We start from the raw sequence: 12539 nt of genomic DNA on the forward strand, positions 1-12539 counted from the left end.
GAGAGAGTTGTAAATAGTTGGAAGAGTTAGAATATAGTTGATAGAATAGCAATTAGAGTAGAATAGGAGGACAAGGCAAGAAATTGTTGCCATTGATTGTAAACAAACTCCATTTTCATTGAAGTAATGGTGAAATATGTCATTTTTCTTGCAATTTGCATGGTTTCTTGTTGAGTCTTCAATCTTAGATGGTAGATGATTAGATGAATGGAGGAAATGTGATTGATTGATGGTGGAATTCGTACATCCATACTACTAGCAGTTTGTTGATTGCAGACTTGCCTTGCGTAGTCAACTGGAATCATTCAGCCTAAGCTCAATTTCAATTTGTTGCCTCTTCATTGATATGCATCAGCTTGGATGGTATCTATGCCTGCGGTGATAATTTGAACATCATAAAGCTCCCCTTAGAAGATTGCACTAGTCTTGTGTAGATGTTCCACTGATGTCAAAACAAGACCTAGTTAGAGTTTCATCAAAAATCAAATCATTGCTCCTACATTCTTAGTATTAGGATTAGATCCTCTTTTCGCCCTTATCCTTTTTTCCTTTTTTTTTAATCTAAGTTAGTAAGAGCCTGTGTCCAGCAAAGCAGATCGGAAGTTCAATCATCACATGTAAGTCCCCTTGTGATCCCAGCAAATCACATCATACCACTGGAGCTTGTCCACACGTCGAAGAACCTTGGAGTCCATCTAACTGATCCTTTTTGCAGATCTTCAGCAGTTAGAGACTATTTTCTCAAGAGAGGATAAGATACCTATTGGTATTTTATTCTGTGTATGATGGTGTACAAAATACACGTCAACAGGATCCAGGTGTTGATTCATTTGATATAGCATCTTATAGGGATTATGGTATGTTGCTCCAGATATTAAGATTATATGGCACTTATATCAGAGGAGAGCAGCAGGAGCAGTTTATGCCCTATAGGTGGTTTGTATGGGATCATGGTATAGACATGTAGTACCTTTCTTTCGTGGATCCTACATGGGTTGCTTCACGTCAGATGTATAGATGTAGTCGTGGGTGTACAGTGGTTGTTGACACTTGGACAGTATGTTTGGAATTTCACAAGGATGGAACTGGAGTTTACCCACTATCCATCTCAGTTTATGGAGCAGAGTGGGATGACATTTGATCCATAGGTTGATTGTCATCAGATAGCTGACGTGGATGAGTTATGTGATGTTACTCCTAGTAAGTACTTTGAGCCAGTTGATGTGGTAGTTTCACCTGATTCTCTAGACAGGGTGATTGTTTCATTGCTGGTTGGTGATTACATATTTTTAGATGCCAGCCTGGACAGTGATGATTTTAGTCAGTATTATATATTGTCTAGTGAGTTGGCATTAGATCTTCCGGCACATCAGCAACAGTGTGTGGCAGTTGTGTGTCACTTGTGTCAGATGGGGTCAGATCACAGAGGGTCTTCCATGGATTGGCATTCATTGGATATTATGACGGATGTTATACATGTTGGTGATCACAGACACACTAGTGATCTTGGCATTTATGGATATTTGATCTATGGAGATGATATAGTTTTCCATTGCTCACTTGAGGTATTCAGCGGGAGCTATGCTTCGCTCTGGGACCCAGGCAGTGTTGATTTGACAACACAGGTGGTTCAGCATTTCGAGGAGCCATTCCAGACCAGGGTATTGCATGTTGTTTATATCAGAGATGAGCAGCAGTTACATGCAATGATTTGTTTACGTCTTATTTGGGATGGTGGAGGATTGGTGTTTCAGTTGCTTGTGGGCAAGCAACTCCGAGAGGGGAGGATTGTCATGTCCCCTTTCTAGAGTGGACATCAGAGACAGAGGAGTTGGCCTATCATTGGAGTCTCGTAGGCTAGCAGAGGTTGGTTGGGACTCATTCAGTGCATATAGTGACTGGATTTTGGCTTTACAGGCATTTTGGAGCCAGTTTGGAGCAGTTCCTAGATTTTAGGGGATATCCCTAAATTTTAGGAGGTCGTGACAGTTGCCAGTCGTGAGGCTATTCATGACCTTTCAGATGGTTTCAGTTTCTGAAGATTTGGGTATGTTTCCTAGTTTCTAGGAGCATTCCTAAATTTTAGGGATAAGATTGCCAGTGGATCCATGATTTCCGACTTCAGTCACAGACAGGTAGCAGGTTTCGTTTCAGGCTTTTGGAGTCATTTGAGCCTTCTACAGCTATTTGGGTTATATTTTTAATATATTTAAATATTTCCTAAGTTAGCGTTTAATTAATTAAATAAGGCTATGTTTATAGCCATTTTGGAGTAATAAGGGGTTTTTGGCTTCATCTGGATGCATATGCCCATGTGTTATAGCTCGTTGGAAAGGTCTTGAACTTTTCTAAATGTTTCCCATTTGTCAGGGACCCTTTTGATTAACGAAATTCTTTTATATTAAAAAAGTGGCGTTTTCTCTATACTTGGCGACTAAAAATGAGAAATAAGACTTTATAAGCCTAAGCACACTTTTCATACACTTTTAGGGTTCGAGCTAGAGGGGAGGAGTTATAAGAAGATGGCAACCTAATTATCATCCATCTTTTACACATTTTCATCTTTGATTTGGAGAATTTTATCTGGAGAGCGATTCAACATCTGGGACGAAAACCCCAGGGTCTTGCCTGTCTGGCACGTAGCCCCCAGAACATTGGTTATTTGGTTCTTGCATTCAGTTTTCAGTGCCTTAGAGTTGGTACGACATCTTTTCTGGAGGATTCAGTGGACAGAGTTAGGGTTTAGCGTGGAGATTGGGGTTTCTAGCTTGGCATCACCTAACAGCTGTACGGCTGTACTTTGCAGCCATTTCTCTTCCCAGGTGGAGCTATGTAAGAGCTTTGGATGTTTGCCGCAGCCTCCTTCTTTATTACAGTAGTCACTCTTCATCCAGGTTGGACTCATTGCTTATTGTAATCTTCCTGGAATTGTTTGGAATCACTATCTGGATAATTATTTGATTTAAATAATCAGAAATCTGCTTGGTACAATTCTGATTTGGCTGTGTATGAACAATATTTCCAGTACTCTTTTCATGTACTGGTTCTTCAATTATTACTTGCTGAAAAACTATCAAAACATAAAAAGAATTCAACCTTCTGCAACTTCTGTCTATTTCTGGAAGATTATAGTAATAAATAGGAAATTCAATTAAAAATAATTAAAAGAATTACAGCAGATCAGCGAAGGGATCCATCAGGGATCTTTCATTGCGCCAACTATGTGACCATTGTTGTTCTGCTGATTGTTGGTGTTTGAACAACTCTCCCCATTTTGAATTGGAGTTGTTTGAGGTCCTTTCTGATTCATCTTAGCAAGTAACTGTCACATCATGTTGAGCATGACTGACTTTATCTTTTCTTTGGCATTTAGACTATCTAAAAGGGCTATCCCCTTGTCTTTTCTTGACATGCTTTTTGATGAACTTTGACTGTCATTAGTAGAATTTTAATGTGCTCTTTGGACACCTAAAAAAGGGTTTTACAAATTGGTTTTGTGGTCTTTGATAAAGTTGTCTTTTTTGCTCTTTGAAATAATATCTCATCATTTTGTTACTCATGTAGAGAGAACATGGTACATGAAAGGGTTCCAAGCACAAGCTAGCAAGATCTGCAACTTTGATACCACTATGTCAAACACCCCTAATATAATTTATTTATTTGAGACGTAAAGAACTTCCTTTTCCACTTTTTGATCACCAAGATCTCGGAATGGGCAAGGGGAGAGCATACGCTGTTCTGAATTACAATTAAACTGAAAGCATTAATCAAAAGGAAAGCATTAGTTGGGAAGCCATCCAATGCCACTTATTCAATGGGATGCATATGTAGTACTAAAAGAAGTAAACATCCAGTTATTAAGTGGGAAAGCTTATACAATACTGAAATTAAACATAGCTTCTTCCACTTATCTCGTGGTGAGTGAGTAGAAACATAAACAATAACTCTTCCACTCAAGCAGTAGTGAGTGATACAATAATACCACTTGTTCAATGGGGTAAGTATCGGAAATTAAAAAAAGAGCAGCTTACTAGCGGTAGTACCATCTAGTGTTACTATTGTGTCCCCATTTTTTGTCACTCCAACATTGTAGTTAGCTCTGACTTTCTCCGTGAGTGTTGGCCTTGTCATAAGGGATGTTTGTTGTTGTGAATGAGCTTAGTTGGTCTTCAGGACTCCTATAACATTTTTCGAAGTGAATTCCGACTTCTAGTGTGTTCTCCAAGATTCTTGGAGAGTATCTATTTATAGAAATTCACTCAATCAAATCCTAATTTTCATTTTTCATCATTAGTATCATTCCAATATAGTCAAATTTTTTATTTTGATGATGTTCATTGGTTTCCACGACATTGGTGAATTATTGAGTTTTAATTTAATTATTTCACTAAGGTTGCTTTTTTTATAAAATAATTTAAAAAGCAACTTAATGTAATAGCTTGTTGGAAAGGGAATTAGAAGTTTTAAAATGTGGATGCATGAAAAGAGATCTTGTATATATAGTATAATTATTTTTTCATAAAAGGGGTGATTGGAGCAAAAAGGGGTATTTTATTAAAAAGTGAATTTAAATAAAATATATTTTCCAGGAGTTTCTTGAGAAAAACTATAAAAGAGGGTTAGGGTTCAGAAGTTTAATAATCTCTCTTTTTTTTATATTTGTGCATATGGCCAAATTCTATGTCCCAACGAATGCCTGATAAACAAAAACTTGAAAGGCTAAAGCTGAGGATGAAAACCCTTTGTCTTCATCAGAGTGGTTTCAAGTAGGGATCAACTGTAATGTCCCCTTCTCTGTAATGATTAGTTATGTTGGCCATTAGCCTAGTTCGGAGGCCCGTAGGCTAGTCGGGGGGGGGGGCAAAAATTAGGGTTTCCTATTTTCTAGGAGGATTCTTTAGTGTTTTCAGGGGGTATATGTGGGAGTTTGACAGTTTGGATTCTGGATTCCTTCTGGGTTTTCAGAGAGCTTCATGATGGTTGGACATGCATCTGCATCGAGTGACTTTTCCAGACTTACTATTTTTAGTAAGTGCGACGACTGCTCAGAATGTGGTTAAAATCACTTTGGACAAACTTACTATTTTTAGCAATATGCTATTTTTAGTAAGTGCTATTTTAAGCAGTTCTATTTTTAGCAGGATGTCAGCAGGCTTGTTCAGATGGCTACTTCCGGCAGGTCAGTTTGAGCAGTTGTTCTTCCAACAGTTTTTGGTGCTATTCTTGGCAAGGGTTCTGTAGCTCAGCTCAGTGGCTATTTCTGACAGTATTATTTTGGTAGGATCTTGTATTCACTCAGATGACTATTTTTAGTAGTTCCGTTCAGAGCCCCAAATCAGTTCAGTTTTGGTGATTTCTAGCACTTCAGTCTCTGACTCAATTTGGCAATAATCAATATTTGAGAAGGTATTTTTAATATATTAATACCTTAGGCATGAGGTATTAAAATTTGATTATTTTATGGATGGACGACTTAGGAAGGGAGAAAATATTAATTTTATCGTAAGTCTATTTAGGCGAAATTTGCATATGACTTCAAGGGGGTCGTCATGGTGTGAATAATTAAATTATAACTCAAGGCAAATGGGGCGATTTTCTAATTATATTGCCTTAGTAATATTTTTTATTTGGAAGTCATAGTTGGGCGCCCACTTTACACTTTATTTTATGACACTTATATTTATTAAAAAAGGGCGATTTTGGGTGAATGTGAATTGGGCGAACTTGTGCAAGGAAATAAAATGAAATGCAATGCTAAATGTGGATGAAATGGAATGGCATTTGGTTTGGACGTATTTGGAGTGCATTTAAATTTGAATTTGGTTGGCAAAACGTTATAAATAAGTGACTTGGGCTCTCATTTTGGTATCTCAAACAATTTACAATGTTATGCTGTCGGATTGACTCCAGACAGTGTTCAACGGTGAATACCTCCTAGGGCTCTTGATAGACTTCGAGTGTGAGATATCACTTCTAGTTGTGATTGGATCTTTTGAATTTGTGGTTCGATTTTAATGTGCATTTTCAGATTTTCAATGTGTTGTGGATTTCAGTGTTGTTGGTTTTTGGTGTGGCTGTAGCACGTTTTAGTTCATAACTCTCATTTCGTGTGTCAGATCATTCTGCGTAGTGGCTCGTTCTCTTCCTATGCCATAGGCGATCAAGTTTGTAGAGCTTAATGTTGAGTATTTAATTTTTAAATGCAAATCTTACTTCTTTCCTAGCTGTACTATGCTAGGTTGTTTGGGAATGCGTGCATAAATTCATTTGGGGGTTTTGGGTGTAGTTTGTTGGTTCTAATCTCATCGCCTGTCTTATATCTCTCATTTACATCCGTTTGGGGGTCATTTTGTTGAGTGTGAATAGAGTTACGAGCACTTTTGTGAGTTTCTAGGCTGCTGGTCTATGTGTTTCTAGCGCATGGGTTGCATATCAAAATCTGAAAAATTGTTAGTTTGGAGTGTTTCCTTGTGTGGAGTTGGTTTTAGAGTGTGTGGGTTCTTTGGAGTGTGTTTAGAGTTTATTTGAGCGTGTGGGGAGTGATTTAGAAGTGTTTGTGAGGATTTTAATGTTGCTGGTCTATAATTCCAGCCTGTTGTTCATTCATATCAGATTTAGTTTTTTGGGGTTTGTTGATGTGTCTTTTATGCACATGTGAACACAGAATAAAATAACAGGGTATCTTATCCTCTCTTGAAAAAATTTTCCCCGAATGTTGAAGATTTTGCCTAAGGATCAATCGGAGCAACTCCAAGGTTCTGATATGCAGGGTCTCTACATGTGGATAAGCTCTTGCGATATGATGTGATTTTGCTGGAATCACAAGGGGACTTACATTTGATGACCTGAGTGTCTGAATTACTTTGGATATCACTGGAACGTGAGACTTTATTGATCCTTGATTTTTAAAAAAGGGAAAAGGATAAGGGTTGGAGAAGGATCTAATTCTAACACTAAGAATGTAGGAGCAATGGATGACCTTTGATGAAACTTTAACTAAGTCTTGCTTTGACATGCTAGGATCATCTCCACAAGGTTAGTGCAATCTCCTAACGAAAGCTTTATGATGTTCATATCACCGCTACAAGCATAGACACCATCAGGTTGATGCATATCAATGAAGAAGCGATAATTGAAGTTAAGCTTAAGCTGAATGATTCCAGATGAATACGCAAGGCAAGTTTGCAATGAACAAACCGCTAGTAGTATGGATATACAAATTTCATCATTGATCATACAAATTTCTTCCATTCATCTAATAACATGAAATTAAATTTGAGAAGTATAGAGACCATGCAAATTGTAGAATTGACACAGAGAATTCGCCATTCCTTCAATGAAGTTTACATGTCTTTTCCAACAATGTCTTGACAACAATCTTTGCCTTCTCTTTCTACTCTACCCTAAAAACTAATTGCTCTTGAACTACCACTACTGACTATTGACTATCTCTAACTATCCACTGACTATTAACCTTTACAAATGAAGAGCCAGGGCTTTATATAGAGAGCCCTTTACAAATTGACGGCTTTGATTGACTTAGAATCAATGGCTAGGATTAAAGGATAGAAACCCTAATTAGGATTTGTTATAACAAACTTCCTTAGCCAATGAGAAAATTGCATTCCAAGAGTGAGGACCAATAGGAGGCAGGGGTAGGTACACCAAAGTTTGTGCCTTCCCCGATGAGTCAAGTACATTCAATCTGGACATGCTGAGGTGGACCAATCCAACTAGAGGAAAAATGACTGGGATGCCACCTTGTCTGATGTTTGTGTCTTGGTTGATCTCCTTTTTGTCTTTTGACGTGATGAATGATGTACCTCCTTGACTCCCATATGCTTGATGAGGCTTCCTCATTGTCAAGTGTTCTTTCTCTGGTAGCATACGTCGCCTTGAAGTGTCATTCTTCTCTGTCATCATGTGGTTTTTTCATGTGGTAGAATGACGTCTTGAGGCTATCTTGCAACTCCTCGAACACTTGAAGTCTTCCAACGCTTCAAAACACGTTGAGTCCTCCTTTATGCATCTCGGACGTCCTTGATGGTGATGGGCTTAGAATAGGTCGTCCTTGTCCTGGCATGATTTTCTTCCACTTGCAAAACAAACCAAAAGATGATTAAGTACACATGATATATTTATCTCACATAGCATTTTCTACCTTAAATCATCAACAAAAAGGCATTAGAATGAAATTCGCTCAAGATCCTCCCCAGGGACAGGCCCTATAAGAATTTCGCTCTGGACCCTTTGGAAGGGTCAAGAGTGAAATTTGTTATTTTGCTCAATTTAGACCTCATCTCCTTGCCTTGAACTTCTCGACCTTTGAATCTCTTTCTTCTGAAGAAATCATTGATTTGTCCTCCAAAAAGACCAAAAAACAGGATTTTGCTTTGGACCTAGGCCAAGGACAGGACCTATAGAGAATTTCGCTTTGGACCCTTTGGAAGGGTTAGGAGCGAAATTTGCATACTAGGACAAAATCTTCACATTTTGTGACCACAACTTGTTTAAATGCATGCCTAGAAATGTTTCTAATCTCAATCAACACTAGGTTTGATGCAAAATTGGAGCAAAATAGAGTTTTTAAGGATTTCGCTCTGGACCCCTTGGAAGGGTCAGGAGCGAAATTCTTGATTAAGCTCAAATTCCATCATTTCTCCACTCCAAAATGCCTCCCAAGACAAGCACATGCTAGCCTTCTCTCCACCAAGGCTTAGGAATTCATACCTTGACCTTCGTCATGGGTAAACTAGGTGATTTTTGGAATTTCGCTCTGGACCCTTTGGAAGGGTCAGGAGAGAAATTCTTGATTTGCTTGTTTTCCTTCACCTAGATCTATCCTTCTCACTTTCTATACTTGGACTCTCATCTTTGGATCCCTCTTCCATGTATGCAACACTTTGGTTGACCTCAAAATGGCTTGATAGGCTAAATTCGCTAAAAATCATGGCCAGGGACAGGACCTATTTAGGATTTCGCTCTGGACCCTTTGGAAGGGTCAGGAGCGAAATTCTTGTTCTAGCTCAAAATCTTCATCACTGGTGGCCACAAGCCATTCAAAGGCATGCCTAGGGGCTTCTCCAAGCTCGATCCACCTTGATCCACACTTGGCTTGACACAAAAATTGGAAGAAAGAATAGATTTTGGGAATTTCGTTCTAGACCCTTTGGAAGGGTCAGGAGCGAAATTCTTGTTTTGAGCTCATTTCTTCATTTTTTCAACTCTAATCCACCTCAAAAGGAAAGGACACATCACTCCACTCCCATCCACGCAATAAAAATTGAGGATTTGACCTTCTCCAAGGAAAAATAGGAGGATTTGACCTTCTCCAAGGAAAAATAGGTGTTCTTCAAGAATTTTGCTTTGGACCCTTTGGAAGGGCCAGGAACAAAATTCTAGTTTTAGCTCAATTCCTTCACATTTGGTGATCACAAGAAACTCAAAGCCATTCTTAAGGACATCTTCAATCTTGATCCACACTTGGCTTGACACAAAATTGAGAGAAAAAGGTAGATTTTGGGAATTTCGCTCTGGACCCTTTGGAAGGGTCAGGAGCGAAATTCTTGTTTTGGGCTAAAATCCTTCACTTCTTCACATTCCATCACTTCAAAAGGAAAAGACATGTTAATCCATTTCCAAATACACCCAAGGAACAAGGTTGGTAGTCTAAGAAAGGAAGAAAATAGTGTTTATGGGGATTTTCGCTCTAGACCCTTTGGAAGGGTCAGGAGCAAAATTCTCATTCTTGGACAAAATCCTCACTTTTCAATGCTTTCATTCACTTCCTAAGGAAAGAATATGTCCATTTACCCCCACTATGTCCAAGGAACAAGGCTTTTAGGCTAAACAAGGAAGAAAATGAGGTTTATGGAGAATTTCGCTCTGGACCCTTTGGAAGGGTCAGGAGCGGAATTTCCATTCTAGGTTGATTTTCAGCATTTCATTGCCTCAAACCTTCTTTCAAAGGATAGAACACCTCAAGGTCACTCCAACCATGCCTTAGAAGTCCAAAACTTGGCCATGACAAGGAAGAAAATGAAGGTTATGTGAATTTCGCTTTGGACCCTTTGGAAGGGTCAGGAGCTTGAAAACATTTTGCTCTGGACCCTTTGGAAGGGTCAGAAGTGAAATTTGCATTTTGGGTTGATTTCTGACTCCATTTCCCACATTTCTTCATTTAAACAAGTGAATTGCCTTCAATAATACCTGGGAGATGGATTAGCTCATGGCTTTGGGCAATGTAGAGTGTCTTATAGAGGAATTTGCTTTGGACCCTTTGGAAGGGTCAGAAGCGAAATTCCTATTCTAGGCTCAATTCATCTTCAAACTAAATTGACTTTGTCTTAGACTTGATCCTAGATCCATTTCCTTCTATATCCTTGCAAATTTGCTCAACCATTCAATGATTTAGGTGAAGAATTTAGGTCCTTTGTGAAACTTCGCCCTAGACCCTTTGGAAGGGTCAGGAGCAAAATTGAAATTTGCTCTGGATCCTTTGGAAGGCTTGGGAGCGAAATTTGACATTTTAGCCTCTGCGTCAAGATTCATATATGGAATATAACATTTAAGTTTAAGTTATACTTTAAGTTATATTCCATATATACTGTTAGGATGTTTGAGAGTGGTTTCGGACCTCCAAGAGTTATAATGCAAAATCTAGTTTTTGGAGGATTCTTCAATTTTCCAGACTTAGTCAAATTTCAGGATCAGGATGACATTCCAGACAGCCAAATTTCAGGACATTTGAAGATCAGGATGACATTCCAGACTTCATCACTCACCAATTTGACCTAACTCAGACCTTCAAAGAGGATATTCACTCACCAAGCTTCATTGACCTCCTCAAACTCAAACAAGACACAATTAGCAACACGAGCAAAACTTTGTCCTAAGGAAGACTTTCAAAGATGACCCTAACCCGAAGCATCCACTGACTCACCTTTAGCTAAAACAAAGCCTGCTATCTTAGTGATCCCTCTGGCAACACTCAACATGGAAAGGCTAATAGACAAAACCCTAAAAGACCTAGAAACAAACCCCAAAAAGAAAAAAAATAGGGGTCCCCATTTGCAATGGGGCGATGTGTGAATACGTCACAACAAGGTTGAAGTTGGTTTCCAGGTGTGTGAGTCTATGGGTGTGGTGTGAAGAGTTTGGTAATAAGTTGTAGCTGTTAGTTTGGGTTTTGGCATTTGAATATCCATGATGAATCATATGGTAATGCTTGTTAGTAGTATTAACAACAATTTATTTGAACTCTCTTATTCCCACTGCATAAGTGGAAGAGGTTGGCCTTGCCGCCTAGTTTGGACAATGATTCTAGTAATTTTGTAATCCATGTTTGCATTGTAAAGATGATTAGTAGTACTAACAGCTATATACTTGGATTGTTGTTCTTTGGCCCATTGCATAAGTGGAAGAGGCTGGCTTGCCGCCTTCTTATCTATTGTAATTCTGTCCTCCTGTTGAATAAGCGGTTGAGTTTATTGTAATCTCATTTTCAGTCCTCTCGTTGAATAAGTGGTGGAGTTGATTGCTATTTCATTTCTAGTCCTCCCGCTGCATAAGTGGTAGAGTGATTGTTCTTCAGTTTCTTGCATCATCCTTGGTTGTTTTACCGTCAAGTGATTTTTAATATTCTCCATATCCCGCTGAAAAGTGGAAGGGGTTGGCTTGCCGTCCAAGCATTGTATTATTTCCAGTTATTTGAAGCTAACGATCATCTCAACACCGTATACTCTCACCTTCCCATATTTGGCAATTGGTGATCAGAAAGTGGAAGGGTTACAATTTCAACATTATTGTATCTTCATATCCTAACCTTAACAGGTTCTTGTTGTGATTGTAACTGGAAAAAAATTGTGGAGATATTACAGTGGTATCAGAGCTGGTTTTCTTGCCAGCCTGTGTGTTCGGAGTGATCAGAGTTCTCCTTGAGTGACAGAGAAATAGTGGTTGATTCTATGTCAGGGAGAACAACAGAACAAAATGAGGGTCCTTATGCTAAAGTGGAAAGAAAATTTGAAACCATGATGAACATGATGTCCCAGTTGCTGGCCAAACTTAATCAAAATTATGGTGGCACTCCTAATCAACCCACTAATGGACTCCAAGGTAACAACAATGGAGGAACACCTGGAGGGTTAGTACCAAGACCTTTGCAACTCGTCTTCCTACCCAAGGAAGTGCCTCAAGCTGAAACTAAGATATCAACAATGGATGAAATAAGGAATAGTTACATGGAGTATGCTTCTCTCCCTGTAGAGATCCAGAATATCCTCACCTTTGACCAGTTTATGAACCAAAAGATAAAAAGAGGTGGAAGATATGATAATCGCCCTCATGCTCCACTAGATTATCAGCAAGCCCTTGGAAATGTTACTCTAGCCAACTTTGACGGTAGTGATAAGAGTTCTGCTAGATCGTGGGTTCAAAAGTTGGACAATTATTTGTCCTTGAGACCATTGCCGGAAGAAGATGAAATAACAGTAATTGAGGTTGTGCATGATGAATCTCTTACTGTTTCTTATGGAGCT

The 12539-nt window shown here is 38.8% G+C and overlaps 1 protein-coding gene across 4 annotated transcripts in view; it reads left to right on the forward strand.

Moving 5' to 3' along the window:
• LOC131029070 (CBL-interacting protein kinase 23) overlaps window positions 1-12539 on the forward strand; it is a 206962-nt gene that overhangs the window by 83178 nt on the left and 111245 nt on the right. The window contains exons 1-2 of one of the 4 annotated variants that reach the window (XM_057959467.2): window positions 2545-2699; window positions 2807-2894. The exons of 2 other annotated variants lie outside the window; for them this stretch is intronic. The gene's annotated coding sequence lies outside the window, so the exon portion shown is untranslated. Of the gene's footprint in view, window positions 1-2544; window positions 2895-12539 lie in introns of those variants that run through there. One more of the 4 variants, XM_057959466.2, reaches the window with a different exon arrangement.

Source organism: Cryptomeria japonica, chromosome 3 (assembly GCF_030272615.1).
Source record: "Cryptomeria japonica chromosome 3, Sugi_1.0, whole genome shotgun sequence".
In the NCBI taxonomy this organism is placed as follows: domain Eukaryota; kingdom Viridiplantae; phylum Streptophyta; class Pinopsida; order Cupressales; family Cupressaceae; genus Cryptomeria; species Cryptomeria japonica.